Source organism: Sinohyriopsis cumingii, chromosome 6, assembly GCF_028554795.1.
Source record: "Sinohyriopsis cumingii isolate HCF-2022 chromosome 6, ASM2855479v2, whole genome shotgun sequence".
NCBI lineage: Eukaryota > Metazoa > Mollusca > Bivalvia > Unionida > Unionidae > Sinohyriopsis > Sinohyriopsis cumingii.
The window spans coordinates 9,430,434-9,446,788 of NC_142966.1; positions in this window are offsets into that span (position 1 = coordinate 9,430,434).

Below are 16,355 nucleotides of genomic sequence, written 5' to 3' on the forward strand. Positions count from 1 at the left end.
TAATTCTAGAGTTCTGTGGCTGTCCGAGGGGATATTACTGGATGTCAGAGGCGTGTCTCCGCCCAAAATGGGGTTCTGGTTGTGGATGTTGGAGTGGTGACTGGCACTGGCACTGGACACAACGTTCCCGTTCGAGGAGAATTTCAGGGAGGGGTTGGGAAGCAGGTAGCCGATGCAACTGCTCAATAAAATGGTCCACAATTGTTTGTCTCCTTGTTGCAAACTCAAATTGGCGATGGCTGCCCCGATGACACAATACACCACGAAGATTTGGCAGAAAAAGACGATTTGCGTTTTAGGCACACGTTCTCCACACCACACCCACAAGGGTTGTTTTTGTAAATCTTGCACAGAAGAACTAGGGGAAGAAGGACTGGTCGACGTAGCTGCGTCTGATGTGTGAAAGGGCATGATGGTCACTTCTTCTTTTTATAGTCGATGACTTGCGAAGCGTCGATCCAAGAATCGAAACTGGGTGGATATCCTTTCCAACGTACTTTGACTTCTTTGACACGTCGTTTGCCCACTTTACGGGTTCTGCGTTCGAGAATGCTTTCGATGTCGTACACGTCGTCTTCTTTTTTGGTGACACGTTGTAACTCGGGCAAATAAAACGTTCCTTTGAGAACTTCTCCGTTCATGTCTTCCAATTTATAGACGGCAGGATGACGGCCATGCACTCGTCCAGTGACGCGAAACAGTTCGGTCGTCCAGTTAGGTAAGTAACCTTTGTCGAAAGTGCGTTTGGTTTTGCCAATGCGCACCCAATCTCCTACGGTCAACTCTCCACTTTTCTTGAGGACAGCCCTCGTCGGGGACGTACCGAACAGGCGCTCGAACACCATCACTTCGTTGTCGGGAGTCACGTCTTGCGGGGCACGTCCGATGCTTCGATGGTAAGATTGGTTGTACGCTTGCACCAGGTGCGGTAAGATGTCGATGTACTTCAGAGTGTGGTGATGCGTAAAATATTTCCACATGCGTTCTTTCAAAGTGCGTTGAAAACGTTCCACGATGCTGGCTTTGGTTTCGGGATTCTCGGTGGTAAAAAAATGAATGTCACGTTTCTTTAATTCTTTTTGGAAAGCTTGGTTCAGAAATTCGGTGCCTTTGTCCGTTTGCCATCGAAGAGGGCGACGACCGCTTTTTTTCAACACCCGTTGCAGGGCTCGCACTAACTCGCTGCTGGATTTGGAAGTCAAGGGTACGACCCAGGCAAATTTGGAAAAGACGTCGATGACACAAAACAAATATTTGTAACCACGATTGTAGCTGGCCAAATGAGAGACATCGGCTAAATCGGCTTGCCATTGATGATCGATGCCTTCCACTCGGGTGCGACTTCTGGCAAACTTGCGTCGAATGGGTTTGTGTAAAGTGTAGGTAGCTTGTTCTTGTAACCATCGTTGCACTTGAGGTAAACGGAGACTTTTCAGTCGCGTTTTGGCAGCACGATACAATTTTTGAACTCCTGCGTAACCTGCAGGATGGGAGGGATCGTAGTAAATGCTAGCTAAGACTTTTTCCATTTTTTTGTGTTGATTGGTGTCTTAATAAGGCACCCACTCTTGGAAGAGGCTACTCTTTTTCTCTTGGGGTATTTTCTTGGATTGCAAGGCTTTGCGTGTGCGGCCAGCAATAGGTGTCGAAGAGGAGGAGGATGTCTGAGCAGGGGATATCGGTTCTTGTTTCACTTCTGTCTTCACTTCTGTCTTCACTTTCTTTTTCTCTTGTGAGGAAGAAGGGGTGGCCATCATCTTTTTAATCCATCCAATTCTGGAGGTAGGTGGTGTTGTTAACTTGCGTACTTTTTCTGGTGGAGTTTGAAACCCTTCTTCTTCTTCTTCTTTTCCTTTTTCTGTCTTGGTCACGGGTACTGGTGGTACTGGTACTGGTACTGGTGATGGTGCTGGACTTTTCATCAAGGTCTTAAAATCTTTCAGAGTGGGTAAAGCTGTTTCGTCTAAAGCTTTCTGGTGAAAGAGTTGCAGTCTTTGCAAGAGTTGACCGTACTTTTGAGATTTTTCTGTTTCGGACAAATCTTGGCGATCCAGCAAGGATTGCAATTCGTGTTGTAACTGGGACATCTCGCTCAAATTGGGATTGGGAGGTAAATGCGGGGTGCGTTGTTCTTGCCACCGATGGTATTCCATCCATCGTTTGTAAGGCACTAAAGCTAGTTTTCGTCCTTCCATGGGGTTGTCAGGGGTGAATTCTGAGATCTTGGGACTTCCGAAGGCCTTTTTATCTTGCTCCCACCAGTCCTCCCAACATGGTTCCCAAGACTCCTTTCAGTATGGGGCCTAACAAGAGAGGTAAAATGCCTCCACGTTGGACCAACATCTTCTTTTTTTGACGAATGGGAATTTTCTTTTGAACCATTTTCCGAAGAACGTGACGATGTTTGCCTAAGCATTGTTTCTGGTGTTTGGACAAAGGGATCGTGCCTTTCAAAACGTTCAAACAACATTCGCACACGGTATCGATGACCTCTTTGGAGGCCGTTTGAATGAGTTTTTTTCGTAGGGGTGGAGAAGCTTTGGACAGGACAGATAACAGGTCCCCATGTTTGGCTAAACGTGGTGGTAGTCCTTTCCTTTTCTTTCCTTGGGGTTTTCTGGAGGGTGACATCTTTGAGTCTTTAGGAGCACCTAAAAACACTGATACCCTACTCGGTCACAGGCCTTTTTTATACTGGAACGCGTCGCCACTGATTGTCTTTACGTTTTATCAGTTTGAGGACAGGCATGACACGTCGTGCAGGGGTACGTAACGGACTAAATCGAGCCAGTTCTTGCTTGGACAAATCCAGTAAACTTTGTAACATGCCCGATCTTTCTTGAACTTTGATTTTGGGAGAAGGTACTTTGTGAGCAGCAGCCACTGCTGCTAAATTGGAAGGTCCTGCCACTGGGGAAGTTCTTTTGGGGGTCATCAACGGAGAAGTTCTTGGTGTGATCAACGTCTCCAAGTACTCTTCAGTTCCTGGTGACATCAACGGAGAAGTGGACAAACGTGAGGCTGCCGGAGACGTTGTGGCAGGTCGTGGCTTGCGAGTGTAAGGTTGCGTCCTGGCCGAAGTGCCTCTCTTGCGACTAGTTTTCTTCTTCTTCTGTGGACTTTTCTTTTTCTGGGGACTTTTTCTCTGTTTCTTTTTCTGGGGGCTTCTTTTCTTTTTCCGGGGTGATGGTGGTGGTGTCTGGTAAGAGGAGGGTCCTGCCACTGGAGAAGTTATTCTTCTTGGGGACCTGGTCTTTTTCTTTTTCTTCTTGGGGCTTCGTTGGACTTTTGTCTTGGGGATAACTTTGGGGGCATTAGGATCCCATCTTAAGAGTGAGCGAATGATGACCCCTCCTAGAGTACCGCTCCCTCCAGGTTTCAAAATGATTTGTTTTTTGGTTGGAGTGTCGATGCGGGGATCGGCCAGTTGGACCAAAGCGACTTTGTTTCGATCGAAAAAGCGTTGGGTTTGATGAGGAATCTGAATGATTCCTTGGAGTAATTGACGTGCCGTCACCGTGAACCATCGTAAGACTTCTTTGAGACTAGCTTCTAAGACACGGGCTCGTGTTTGTGGATCTTTTTCTCGGCTGATGCCATACAAGGCACGAATCAATTTGACGGGAAGATGCGACTGAAGGGACGACATGTTCACACTGTGAGTAAGACAGACGAAAAAGGGTCTGAGGTTTTTATAGATTTTTTTTCATGGGGAGTGAAATGAAGTCGAGGACGGAGACGTGTACAGGACAGGCCCTCCGTCTTGGCACCAGTGGTGAAACAAGTGGGTACGAAATCGCAAATCCTCGGGAGTCGTAGGTTTCAAATCGACGAGTAAATAGGCGTGTGGCGTTTGAGTGGCATCGTCGTACGCCTGAGTCAGCCAAGGCGTTCCTAACTGTTTGGCTAAGACTTGTACTTGCGATTTATCTCGAGGGCTTTTAAACAAGACTACGTAATGCGCATTGAGACTGATGGTGCGATGGGCTTTACTTTGTTGAAACAAATTTTGGGTGATGTAAACGACACTGGCATTACGGTGATGCCCTTTGCGCGTAAACCACAATTTAATTTCTTCTTCGCCTTCTCCTAACATGTCGTCGAAAATGACCAAATGGGTTAGACGGGAGTCAGAGACGATGCCATCGTCTTCTTTAGGAATGCCTTCCACAAACACGATGGAATCGCCTTGACTTTCTCGCAAGAGGTTGTACGCCGATTGCCACTCTTTGTAACACCACACGATCCGTTGAGGGGGCCGATCGATCAAATGATGTTTATGTTCGATCAAACGTTTGACGAATTCGGTTTTGCCTGAACCGCTAGGTCCAGCAATGAGCATGTTAAAGGGATGGCGAAGATACAAAGCCTCCCAACTGGCACGATCTAAGTGTTCGTCGATGACTTTGACAGTAGAGGAAGAGGGAGCAGAGACAGCAGAGGTAGCCATGGTACGAGAAATGTCACTTGTGACACGAAAAAACAAACAAGACAAGAGTTTATATACTTTTTCAGAACACGTTTATTGAATGTTTTTTTTCAAACATGAACACGAAAGACAAAAATACATAAAAGCCAAAGGCTTAAGTACAAGAATAAAAGGCACATGATAACTATAAACGTGGAATAAACACAAGTGTCTGTACAACAACCACATGTTTTGGGTAATGTTTTAACCAGTTCAACAGGGGGTAAGGTCACACAAGTGTCCTCCCGAAAGGGTCTTTCAGGTCTGTCCACGACAGTCCTGTCCTGGGTGACGGGTTCTTCTGGCACCGTCACTAACACGGGATGAAAAGTAACTTTTTTCCTTGAACAACTCTCGTGCATACTGGGCCACTTCTTGGGTCCAAGCCTCAAAACCCCATTCTTTCCAGGCACGGACATCTGTCCAATGAGGGTGTAAGTCACAAGCTACACACACATCGTCATACACGTCTTGGGTAGCTAAAAGTTGACGAATCTTTTTTTCCTGTTGAGGTCGAGAAGTATCCAGATGAAACCGCAAGGCTTTGAGCAAAAGGAGTTTTTCGTGACCATTTAAGGCCATGGAGGTGGTAAGTACTGATCGTAAAGAGTCCACAAAGAATCGGCTGGTAAACGAAATCCCAGAAAACAAGTCACTAAGACACACACCACTTGTCGTCCCAAATTGAACGGATACAATTCTTGTAATAATCGATGGTAATGATCCACGGTTTGAATATGGTCATTGAGTTCCTTCCACGGAATCTGTTGAATGATATGTGACATAATCCGTGGCATGGCAACTTGATTTTATAGTGTCTTTGTTTCGGAAGCAATAAAGGTAATTTCTAACCAAACACGTTCGTTCTCCAGTAGGGAATTTAAATGTTACATACTGTAACTGAAACGTCAGAGTTTGTCTAGATGTTTCGTCTTTTTCTAAGCAGATTCCATGTAACAAATGTTGGTAATCCTTTAACTCGTCTTCCTCAATACGTTGCAGTAAGTGAATCTCCAAGTAACCAAAATTACGAACGTCTAGCCCATCATCATTCATATACTGAAAGTATTCAACAAGGTCTGACCAGTGAAAAAATTTCTGACGAATCAGTCCTCTTATACCATTCAGGTACCAGTGGTTAAAGATCTGGTGACGTAACGGATGCAATTGTTCTTTACGTTTCACTTGTATTTTCACCAGCTCTCGGTAAATCCTTTCTCTCAACTCCTCAGGCAAGCCCAAAATGTACTCTTGTAAAGTATCCATAATTATATACACTGTTTTTGGAATCGTTGGGTGGCGACCAATAGCCTCGTTTAACTTTGTGTCTAATGTAATATCCACTCATAATCAGTCTTCTTGTACTTTGGAACATAGCATAATTTAAAAACGGACGAATCACTTTGAGTTTGCGTTTCACTTGTATTTTGATCAGTTCTCGGTAAATGCGTTCTCTCAACTCCACAGGCAAAGCACGAATGTTCTCTAGCAAAGTATCCATGAATAGGTCATACTAAATCCTCTTTGGTCTGACACAAGAAATGTACTCTTTGCACAAACATGGTTTCACTTCAGTGTCAAATTTAAATCGTTGAGTCACTAATCTACACATGACAATTCGTTCAGAAGTTTCCTCTTTCACTAAGTTGACATTGTGTTCAAGATGTTGGTAATTCGTTAACTCTTCCTCTGGAATTCGATGCAGTACGTTTACAATGATGTAACTACAATCGTCCATACCAAACCAATCCTTTTTAAAACTAGAGGATCGTTCATCAATGTCTGTCCGATGGAACACTTTCAATTGAATCAATCCTTGTATAGCCTTCAGGTACCAGTGGTTCAAACACCGGTGACGTAACGGATGCAATTGTTCTTTACGTTTCACTTGTATTTTGACCAGCTCTCGGTAAATGCGTTCTCTCAACTCCACAGGCAAAGCACAAATGTTCTCTTGTAAAGTATCCATGAACAGATGATTATGGTAAGAAGTTACTTCAATGTCTCGGTCCCACTAAAGGTAAGTAATGACAATTCGGTGACCATCGAGCATGTTCTACGTAGGCCGAATCTTGCGGTTCCCAGTGGTGAAGTGACACACCGCAACTGAAGCACTTGACTTTATCTCCTTCGCCCAAGTAGAAAAATCCGGCTCTGGCTAATTCTTCGGGGGTCGGTCCTCCCAGATACTTTGGCCATTTTCCTTTGAACGATTGAAGACGATTTTCAAAGTCGCAGTATTCCGACAAACGCACAGGAAACGAATATTCGTTTTTCACAGGTTCGTTTCGATGAGGGTTGAGTGACATGGGCAGGAGTTTGCTCAGGGCTGGATGACATCCGTAGGGAGGTAAACGTGAAGGTGGACATTCCCCTTTAAAACGAAACCCAGTAAAATGTCCAAGAGGACGAGCAGCATCGCTTTCGCATCCCACAGGTTTGACACGCACAGCATCACTTTCCATGACAGGGGTAGGGGCACTAAAGTTCCCATGATGCTTTACGGCATCGCTCAGGTCACAAGGTACAGCATCGGTCCCATCGCAAGGCTCACAATCGCACTCGTCTGCAAACTCCGTTACGCAATTACAATGGTAACCACATGGACAATCGCAGTTTCCTTCCGGACATTTTCCGTCGCAATGCCTGGGTCTTATCCATCCAATATTAGTCACACTAGAGGAAGATACAACTTTTTTACAATCCCCAAACTGAAACGATGTCTTTTTCAAAGTATTCATCTTGTTCGCTCGATCTTGGTAGTCACAATGAACTATCGATCTTGACCATAGCCCCCTTTTTATACTAGTCGCAATGCAGTCTCCAGCTTGTACATCTTTCCTTTTTTACGTTTTTTATGTCTCGTTTCGGAAGGTACCGTCTCTAAGGTACCGTCAACATTGTACCGTAGTGAGATGGGTGGAAAGGTCATAGAAAGGTAAGGGCAGTGCGGAGACCATCGAGTATGTTCCAGAATAGCTGAATCTTTATAGATACATAGATCCATTCGTAACTTCAGTCCGCAAGCAAAACACTGTACCTCGTATCCCAATCCTGACTCAGGTCCCAAGTAGACAAATCCTGTTCTAGCTAAAACATGCGAAGAAGGTAATCCTTCCCTATCCGTAGGCCATTTCTGAAACGTGTCCAATCGACGGGCACAATCACAATAGTCAGGTAAGAAGACTGGAAAATGGTAGGGTTTGAACTTGGAGTTCTCATCGGGTTTCTCACTCGATTCTTGCTGTGGCGAAGTCATCTTTCTGGTGGGTAACTATCTTACAACCAATGTTTTATACCAACGTGTCCATACGGTAAGGTGAAATGATTGGGAAGTCGAACTCGCTTCTGGTACACGATTTGATAAACTTTTTCCAAGGGTCGACTGACGATGTGGTGAGTGGGTAAACGTACAATCTTGTTCGGTTGAAAGGTGGTCACTTTAAAGTTTCCATCCTCTCCCGATTGCAAGGCTTCTTTCAATACCCCAAAGTTGACCACACGACTGGTACGATAATTCAGAGTCAGTCCTTTCACTTTGCACGTCGTGTGCACTTCTCCTTGTTTGTCCCGGTATTCGTAGCCGTAATTTTTGGGACCGCCACTGACGAAACTTAGAATCTTGTCGTCGGGATGCTCGTCTGTCCAGGCTCCTAAACGGTCTCCTTCGATGTTAGGGTGATGTTGAATAGGGTGATGGACGTAAATGCAACTGTCCGTGTCAAAGTACAGGACGCATTCCCCTAACAGTTCTAAAGCTTCGTACAATTTTAAGCGAGCATGAGCTGTCACGTAAGCCGCAATGATGACATTTCCAAAAGGGTCGTCTTGTACAAAGTCCAGATCTTCTTCGTAATTGACCAAGATCAAATCCTCGCGAACGACGTCCACGTGTTTCATGTATTTGGTTTTGTCGTGAATCATCTGGAAGTAGCGGGAAGGTTCTGTCAAATATTCCGTCTTGGGTAAACACGGTCGTTGTGCCATTTTACCCCACAAGCAATTTAACATCACTTTGGCAAACGATCGCCTGCCTTCGTTTTTCTCGATGTGGTCTAAAGTGATGCCTTCTTGTTCGTAGTATTTCTCTTTGAATTGTATTTGGTCTTCGGGAGTGTGACACCAGGAAGGATAGCCGCTGGCTTCTTGCTTCAGTTTCAAAAAGGCATCCACGTAGTCAGCGAAAATGCCTTTCTGAGTAGGGTCACCCTTGTGGTACTGTTGTGTCTTGGGAAAGTGGCAAATTTCGTACACTTCTAACAGTTGGTATCCCATGTCCAGAGCTTTGAACAATTCTACGCTGACCCAGGTTCCCGTCAAGGCCCGTTCTTCCTGGCTGTGCTGACAAGGTTGGTCCTGGTTGCACGTTTCGGCACAAGTACGGCACAAGGGAAACATCAATTTGCCTTGACAATGGTGAGGTAAGACGGGATGGTATAGGTTCGTGGGAGGCAAAACTTTGCACTTTATCAAGCCTTCGTATTGTCGAATGTTTTTCAGGTCGATGTGTTCCGTGAACAATTGTGGGTGCCCTACAGGAAAGCGACAATATTTGCACACGTAGGGATACAGCGAACACACGTCCAAGTATTTGATTTCTTCTCCTTTCTTTTCGTCGGCTTGGTACAGCAAACAGGTGGCATTGGTCCTTCCTCCGTACAAACTATCCCTCGGGTTCAGCGGGTCCATGAACTGGTAACTTTCCACGAGGCGTTTAAACTCGGGATCGGTTTTCAAACGGTGATCGTACTCGTGTTCCCACATTTCCACCACTTGGTATCCTTGCTGTTCTAACTTTAGACGTCGCTGACAAGTGTCCTGGTACAAGTCTTCCATGGTTCGTTGCAAAAACTGATTTTTAGTGCCACGGTCAGGGTAACAGACGGGACATCCGTGAAATAAGCAACCGTTAAACTCGTACACGATCTTGGGGTTTTCTAAGTCCCAACCATCGACCGAATACGTTCCGATGGTCTTTTCGCCTCCTCCGTTGCGGGCATGCTGAATCCATTTGTCTTCCTTGTCGCACAAGTAATGTAACCAACGTAGGGCTTTGACCGAGTATTGACGCTTGACATAGTGGGTCGTTTGAGGACTGATGACAGCCACGGTGTTTTCAGGCATGAATCGTTGGCGGTACACTAAGGAACACGCTTTGGCAATGGTGCAAGCTTCTTTCAAAGGATCGACCCCTCCGTGTTCCATGAACAGTTCTCGAAATTTTCCACAGCAACGCCGTAAAATGTCCACGTCGGAACGACAATACTTTAGCATTTCTTCCTGAAAGTCGAAAGGGTCCGAGGCGTGAATCTGGTACCAAGCGTAGAAAGCTTCTCGTTGTTCGGTACGCATGTTGTCGGGGTCGTAATAGTGAACCTCTGGTAAATGGGGTAGAACGGCATGTTGATTGGCTTCCGTATTGAAAAAGTGTGGAAAGTACCCTTTAGCCATTTCTGTCATTCCAAACGTTTTAGGCATTCGACTCAAAGGCATGGCCAAGTAACTCATCGAATCTTTAAACTGCACTTGTCCCACTTGCATGAAAATGATTTTGGCTCCGTTCAAAGTGACTTTAGGACGTTCGGTGCCTTGTTCCGTATAGTATCTGAGAAGAAACTGTCCATCGTATCCGGAGAAATTGTGAGCCATCACCGTGGCATGACGATGACAATCTCCGTAACGTTCGATGTCCTCTTGGCTCCACGTCTTGTCGACGGGGTCTAAGACCCATTGGGCAAAATCGGCTAACGTGTTAGGTCCCCGAAAGATTTTTTCACGCCCTCCGGGAATCTTGCTGCAGTGAGGGCAATGACTGAAGATAGGTTCTTGAATGCACTTCTCGCACGCTCGATGAGCCACGCAGAAATTAGGAATGTGAATGCCGGTCTCTTGCATGCATTCAAAATCGAAAAAGATGAAATTGCCTTTCTTCTTGTGACCGTCCTCTTTCTCTGGTGGGGGTTGGTATTTTTGCACGTAACATTGGTGTTCCAAGTCCACGATGTGGTGACAAATGTGACATTTTTTCTTTCCTCGACATACGTGTGCCTTGGCAGCATTGGTACATATGACTTGTTCACACGTAGGGCACAATCTCAGGAGTTGACAAGCACATTTCTTCTGTGAACCTTGCGTTTTCAGATGTTGTTGGTAACAGGTAGGGCTGACAAACGTGCGCAGACAAGTTGAACAAGGCACTGGTTCTTCGCTCAGACAGGGTGAAGAGGCCAAACATCCTGAGCATTTCGATCCACAATGCTTGTGTTGCTCTCGATTATTATAACCATGGTCACATTTCTCACAGTAATATCTGTATCTCAGGAATCCAGTGATACTGGTAATGGTATCGAAATGTTCATCGTGATGATAAAGGTGAATGTATTTTCCATCCTTAAAATCTTGGCCTCGAAACAACAGAGGTCCGCGCACTTCTTGAGGGTGCACTTTCAAGGTGTATCGTGGAGCTAGGGTATCTTGCAATTTTTGCATCTCAGGAATGCCACAGGGTGTGTCTTTGGACAGTCCGGCTTGTTGTAACAGGAGTTCTGCTTCATTTCGTTGTTTGGCTCGATCGGATCGTTGAATAGTTTTCCAGGTTCTTTTCCATTCTACCGTGTCGTTCTTGTTGGCATAGGTTCGTCCCACCACGATGGCACGAGCTAAACACATCTGGTCATGAGGGTTGTTAATTCGGACGAGACTCGTTTTGGTGTTGCGAAGGTCGTCCACCAATAACATCTTTTTGCGTCCTGTCCCTTGAGGAGGAGAGACGTGGGTCATGTCCAGTGTGGCTTTACCATCGGTGATGTCAAACTGATCATTAGATTGTTGTACGTGTTGAATCTTGTCCATGACTTTGGAAGCAGTCAATTCTGCAGGGGTGCTAAACTCGATCCAAACAGGGGATTTCAAACCGTCGTGTTGTATGGAAAGTCTCAAGCGATCGTCTTCTTTGGGTTGACATTGTCGCTTGAGTGCAGTAAGCAAAGAATCCCACACCTCGGTGATGAACACTTCTGCTTTCTCTAACGGCACTTCAGCCTTGAAATCTTTAAACTTCATTTGTAAGCCGTGGTTCTAAATTTTCTAGAGGAGCGCTTTTCCGTCTCTCGAATGGAATAGTACTTTTCAGGGTTGACTAAGGGTGGTGAACTTGGTTTAGAGGGTTCGGATTCTGGTTCACTCATGTCCTCTTCAAAATCACTGGCATGAATTTGTGCCAAGATCTCAGCCCTGGTACGAGGCGATAGATCACGTTTCTGCCTCTTACTTTCTTCTTTCTTCTCGAATGAATGGGATCGTTTCATCTTGAAAGCAAAAAGTCAAATGACTCAAGTTCAAACACCATAAACTACTTTATAGTCATAGCAGACCAGCGTATATAAAAGGGTGTGTGTCTTGTCCTTTCACTATTCATTTCACTCTCGAGCCGAGCACAACGATGGAAGAGACTGACCAGATGGAACGTTTCGTCAGAGCTTTGCGAGGGGTCATTAGAAAATTCTCTTCAGACCAGCCTACGGACTACTCTCCTTCCTTTAGAGATAAAAGTCAAGATACTTGCTATATCTGCCAGAAGAAAGGGCATTGGTCTTCAGAGTGTCCAGACCGTCAAAAAAGAACAAAAACAGGGGATAAAAAAGACAAAAGTCAAGATACCTGTTATTATTGTCAAGAAAAAGGACACTGGTCTCCAGATTGCCCAAAAAAGAAACAAGAAGAAAAGAGGAATTATTCAGAAGAAGAGAGGGATTCTTCAGAGGAAGAGAGGGATTCTTCTGAGGAAGAAAGAAGACAGGTGAAGAAAAAGAAACAAGAGAAAAAAAGAAGAAGGGAAGAAAGCGAGGAGGAAGAAGAAGAGGAAAAGAGTGTGACGGTGAAGAAATTCAAAAAACAGAGAGACTAAACAAGGAGACAGAAGAAATCAATGAACTTTTTATTAAAGTGTTGTGTTGTGAATTGTGAATTGGATTGTAAAAAATGGAGAAAAGAATAAATGAATGATATAAGGTAAGAGTCTTTGAGTTTTGATTTTAAAATAAGAAGCTACACTCACGCACTCATACACAGACACGTACTTTGTTTGAGTTATTGGCAAATTGAAATTGTATTTCTTTTCGAGAAATGTGGGTGGCCCTGAAAAGGGCCTTTTTCTTTATGGTGCAGGGGTGAGTTTAAGCAATCAATTTTAACTGCCTTAAGCCTTTGCCACGGCCAAGGCCTACTTCTGGACTGCGTAATGATGATAATGATTGAGTTGAAATCACTAAGGGTGGTACGGTAGGCTTAGTCACAGGGTTGACATGTTTGGCTCGGGAAGGTCGTATTCTCTTCGGTCGTGATAAAGAAGTCTGATACATTTGCTTCAGACTTCTTAACTCCGCTAAAATGTCCAACAGTACCGTGACCGTTTGATTTTCACCCTCTTGTTTCTTTGCTGCTACTTCTTCTTGCTGTTGTTGCTGTTGTTTTTTTCTTACCTCTTCTTCTTGTTGCTGTTGCTGTAGGAGAAAAGTCTGTTCCGCTTCCTTTTGTCGTTGTATAAATTTCTCCAATTCTTCTTTCTGTCTCTGTCTAAAATTCTCCACTTGCGGTAATGAAGAAAGTAACGAAGGTTCCGGAACAAATTCTTGCGAGGAGAGAAAATCCACAAAATCCCAATTCACCTCTTCTGAAAGTAAGTCCGGGTTCCCTTGGGCAGTCTCCCCTGCTGGTGCACCCCACTGGATCGTTTTCTGAGTTTCCGTCATGTTGAATCACTGTCGCATAGATTGACTGCACACAAGCGCTAGCGAATCTATATTGACTACGTGACGTCACAGACTGCTCTCTTCGGATTGGATGCGAGCTGACTGAATTCTGTAACGCGTGTTCGGATTGGTAAATGAACTCAATCCGTTTCAATCCTTTCCGCCCCTATAAATAAGCGCCGTTCACTGCATTGATTCACCTATTCTAAGAGCCTCAACATGTGGACAGACGTTGAATCTTCAACCCTTGTGTCAACGATGATGTTCAGGACGGACATGCTCATGTATGTCCGATCCAAGTGGACCGTTGTCAACAGGACCGACACGAGCCTATGGATACGTAGAATTTACGTGGAGAGGCAAGGATGCCTGAAAAGAGTTTTAGTTTATGGACCTACCATTCGACGAAGCCTAAGAAGAAGAAGAAGATGTTGCAGATGCCCTTTATGTTAAGGGCATATTAACATAAACCCAAAGGCCCTTTTCAGGGCCAGCCATATTTCTCGAAAAGAGATAGCCTTTCAATTGCCTACCCTTTTTTTAAAAAAAATTTTTTTAAAAAAAAATCCCAAAAGCCCAAACTCTATTCCCCATGTTAATTTCCCTTGTCGCTAGACAGACCCACACTATAGTTCCATGTTAAATTCCCCTTGTCGCTAGAGTGGCCCACGATTTTTCTCCATGTTAAATTTCCATTGTCGCTAGAGTGGCCCAGGGGGGTCTGTAATGCTAATTCCCATTGTCGCTACGGTGGCCCTATTCACTACTTACGTTATTATTTATATCGTCACTGTGTGGAACATCAGCAACTAAATTTATTGACTGAGCTATCTCTATCAACTTACTCCTTTAATGTAATCACATGACAGAGTTATTTCTGTTTCCCCCCCCCCCCATGTCGATGATATAATTTAAGTCACTTACTTTCTTTTTACCTGTATCGGGATCATAATACATAGCCAGAATAGGACTTTGAGACACGGGTAAGAGAGATAGAACTTGATCACCATGTTGAAAAGTTATTTTCTTTGTAGTTCTGTGATTCCTTAATCATTTGAGACTTACGATTGTTTTGCCATTTTAAATTATTTTGATAGTCTGTGTTTAATATCAGAGACATAATCAAGTAAATTGATCTCTGATCCGTCTGTTTAAAGAAGTTTTCCTTTCAGCAACTTCAATGGGCCGCGAACAGTGTGTCGGAAAACAAGGTCAAGTGGAATAAATCCAAGGGACACTTGAACTGGCTCCCTAGCAACAACAACAAAAAACCAGTAAGTGAATATGTTCGACCCAATCTTTTTTGGAATCCATGCAATATGACATTATCGTTTTCTCTAAAGTCTCGTGAATTCTTTCCAAAGCCCCCATGGCTTTCAAGGTGATATACAGAAGTTCAAATTGTAATACTAGCATGATAGACGCTTGTGTATTTAAGTAATAAAATCAGTACTCCCGGTGACTTGATGCCATCATCATTCTGTATACTGTGGCGTGGATTGCATACATGCATTGACAACTACAAGACATTTTCTTAGTTTGAAATAGTCAAAGATCTTACACTTTATGGACAAGAACGATCGGATCCATTTCATATAGAAAAACGTATTCATACTCGATTAATTTTTAAATCGTTGATGGACCGATCAACTTCATCCAAATCAGTGTATGAAGTCTGTCAATCGGAAGGCTACTGGTAATGTTTCGAAGGTCCGAAACCGTATTAAATTATTGCATCACGTTCCAGGGTTACATAGTTTATCCGAACACAATTTCTTAGCTCTTGATGAATAGTCGTATTGTGTAGCGAGGTTTTAATGTGTTAGATGACCATGAATTGCTATGAAAATTAGTCATTTTTTCATTGGTAGTCAGTCGTCAGTAGTATTCATTCTTAGTACGTGGTATTAATTTTTAGTCTGGTATTCATTCGTAGTCAATCGCATTCATTCATAGTCCATCGTATTCATTCGTAGTCAGTCATATTCATTCGTATTATTTTGGTACTCATTCGTAGTCAGTTGTTTTTATTCGCAAGTCCTTGAAGATGTTTTACTAGATCAAGAACAGTTGGAATTTTCTAGACTGAACATAGACATTTGTCTATTTATACCCATTTTTAGAAACAGATTTTCTACAATCTCACTTTTTTCAGTCAGCCTATTAGTTCAGTCTCTTCAAAGTAACCTGTATTTTTACTGAGATTTTTTGACAGAGACCACCGACAGAAAAAGAAGAGATGAAAGGGGAAAAAAAAATACCATACGAAAAACTGAATTGCAGTTTTTATCTCTCTCGTTCCATGTCAAGAAGCCTGCACGATTTCAACAGAGTAGTCGAGATTTTTAGACCAATTTTGTAGGAAGAGGTTATTTGATATTCGCAAAATATACACACTAAATTAAGTTTTCACGCAATAAAAAATCCTACATAATTATGCAATGTTACCTGATTTGACATATGTAATCTTTGAACATTATCAGTACTCTAACATCGGAATTGCACGTGTTGATTTCAATTTATAAAACACTTTCTGTTTATATTTAATATATAACTTGTGTGATTATTATCTGGTCATGTAAGTAAAACTATGATGCACAGTAAGCCGCACATTAGGGTAACACTTTCACCCTATTGGTCGTAGCTGTTCTCTCTTTCCCCAGCAAACATTTGCACATAGTAAACAATGATCGATAGTTAAATTTGTCTTTTATGCAGCTGTGTCAGTAAAGATATGATTACGTAATATAAAGGGGGGCCCCGATTGGGGGCCGAGTGGTCTAAAGTGCGCTCCGTTACAAATCACTGCCATCTCATCTCTATCTGCGTGGGTTCGAGTCTAGGATTCGGCCAATGTGGGTATGTGAGAGAGTTTGCCAGTAGCTTCTTTGGGTCGGTGGTTCTTCGTGGGGTTTTCCCGGATTCTTCCTCTACCATTAATACTGGCCGCCATGCATATCCTATCGTGTGCTGAAAAATGGCGTTAAACCCCACAACAACAACAACAACAACTTAATATAACCATTAATTAGTAAATAATTTTGCAACGTAAAACATTTAAAAGCTCTTTTTAAATCAGTCTCCCAGACAATACATAATACGGAGGGATATATGTATATATCGCTTTTTCCCATGTC